General features: G+C 37.0%; 1 pseudogene; it reads right to left on the minus strand.

The window, feature by feature from the left end:
* Window positions 1–1,956: 1,956 nt before the first annotated feature.
* On the minus strand, window positions 1,957–2,355 carry LOC141489996 (small nuclear ribonucleoprotein G pseudogene; annotated as a pseudogene).
* Window positions 2,356–2,641: the final 286 nt, after the last annotated feature.

A 2,641-nucleotide genomic window follows, 5' to 3' on the forward strand; every position in this document is an offset into this window, starting at 1 on the left:
TTTCTCATTCTCTAAGGTGGCAGTCTATTATGACTAATCCAGTTTTCCCTGATTTCCCAGTTTTGGGGGGTACTCATTCCCCATAATTTGGCACAAATAACACTATTGTATTATACATGTATTATGTACTGTCCTGGGGCAGCTAGGCTGACAGCTGATAGAACATCAGGAAGACCTGACTTCAAATCTGGTCTCAGATACTGTTAGCTGTGTGATCCTGGACAAGTCACTTAACCTCTATTTACCTCAGTTTCCTCATCTATTAAATTGAGATAATAATAGAACCAATCTCTAAGACTTGTGGCAAGGATCAGATAAGAAAATTATAAAGCATGTGGTACATAGGTAGTATAATATAAATGTTAGCTATCATTATGTTTGCTATTGCTTCCTTTGTCTGGTCTCTCCCATGAGATTGTAAGTTCCTTAGGAACATACTTGCTGCTGAGCAGTGTAATAGGTTCTCAAGAAATTAGACATGAAATGAACCTTAGTTTTCATTTTTTCCTAAAATTTCCTTGCTCTGTCTCTCTCTTTTAAAACCATCCATTTTCCTTTTTAGGAAGTCAAATGAACTCTGCATTTTCAGTATTCACCCTTTAACCCCTCCCCCCCCAATAATCCCAAACTCATATTCTACAATGAAAGTGATGATGTCAAAATTCATTCTGGGTTTGTATAAACTTTATTGTTTTGCCTGCCAGTTTAGTTAATGCCTAGGAAGTATTCCATTAATTCTATTAATCTCCAACAGGAATTATTCCCAGAATTTGGGGAGGAGGGTCAGAATCAACCTCAGTTATTAAAGAGAATCAACTTGTGCTGGATGAGATTAATCAATTGTAGAAATAAGCCACTCTAATAAATGGCTTGTAAATGTGCTGCTGATAAGATCAGGGGCTTCTTAAATCTCAGTCAGAGGTCTAGGACTTTGCTAAAGAGGGAAACATTCATTTACAGTGTGACTTATGTCAGAAATGGCGATCTTAGAATTTAGAAAGTGAGACTCCAGATTAAAAAGGGGAGTTGGGGAATAAAAATTTGTCAGTGTCTCTCCTGGACAGGGGCGAGGTACATTGACCCACTATCGTGTTTTGGTCTACAGGAATGATGCATTCTTAGAATGGACAATAGGTATATCATCCTGTGCTGAGTCTAATTACTTTTTTCTGAGAGCATTAAGAAAAGGAAAAAAAGGAATGAGAAATTGAATTGATATTGGGATATAAGATATGGAAAAACAGAAGTGACATTGGGTGATAGGGAATGGAGACCATGAGTGATATTATGATGGGAATGTTCTATAGATTACTATGTCAAATGGAAGAAATTGATGGGGATTTAATGACACAGATGATCAAATTATCAGTAAGGTAGGATATTGTTGTGTTGGGGAATTTCAACTCTAATATGATGTCAGCATGCCTTAAAATTATCCAATTTCTTTTCATTTCAGCACAATTTAGATTTCAAATTGAAAAATGGAGAGAGAGAGAAAAGGAATCAAGGTAGAAAGTCTGAACCAAGTTCCATGGGAAAAGAATCCCATTAAGTCAAAGGGAACTATCCCAGAAAAGGGACAGCAATGATCCTTACAGCCTGAAGTGTCTATACACAAATGTGCAGAATGAGGACAATCTGCTCAATTTAATTGCATTAATAAAGAGAACTAGAGATCTTAAGACGGGGGAAAAAGGATGATTTCAGTGATATCATGGTGACTTGGTGGGAAAGGATTCATGACTTGAATATGGCAGTAGAAGAGCAAACTTTACTCCAAAAAAACCAGATTAAATAGATGGAATGGTCAAATAGCACTTCATGTCAAGAAAAAAATATATATCCATGAGACTGAGGGGAGAGGTGTGTTAGAGAGAATTAAGGGAAGGAGAAAAGAAACGAGAAACAAAAGTGTTTTTTTTTCATCTTACAAAAAGTTAAAGAATATACAATGACTAGTTTTATGTATCAAAAGAAAAAAAAGAGGCTCTTGGGAATGTAAAGGACATGTGGAGATCCAGGGCATGGATGGTGCTTCCTTCTTTAAACTCGTTCCAAGGCTTCTAACATAATGATACTATTTCCTCGGATTACCACCATTCCAATATTGTTCTGTTGCCCACCTGGTGCCATCTCTACACATTCATCAATCACAAGATTCATAAATGGATCAAACCCCCGCAATATACCTTGGACATGCCTTCCACCATTTAATTTCAATGATAGCTTCTTGTCCATAAACTTTTTTAGCTGGGGCGGGTGCGCTTTACTCATTTTGTCTTAGGTGCGGCCCTTCGCCTCCTCCCGGTGCACGCCGCGGCTTCCTTCACGCTCCCCTTGCAGCCCCAAAAGTATTTTTTTAAAGAGAAACAAGTGTTAACAGGTCAGTGGAAGATGAATTTGTAACATAGAGACAGATATTATTGTGATGTATGAATTCAACACTTCATATATTGATCAGTGTGGTATAGGATATAGTCTGAACCTTGGAAACAGGAATACCTGGTTTCAAGTCTTGCTTTTGCAATTTACTATTGTGTGATATTAGGTAAAAAGCTTAATCTCTTAGTATTATAGGTCACTAAGACTATTAGTTATAAAGATGGAGTATATCTAAATTGATAGAGGAAATTTCTTCAAC

This window comes from Macrotis lagotis, chromosome 5, assembly GCF_037893015.1.
Source record: "Macrotis lagotis isolate mMagLag1 chromosome 5, bilby.v1.9.chrom.fasta, whole genome shotgun sequence".
NCBI lineage: Eukaryota > Metazoa > Chordata > Mammalia > Peramelemorphia > Peramelidae > Macrotis > Macrotis lagotis.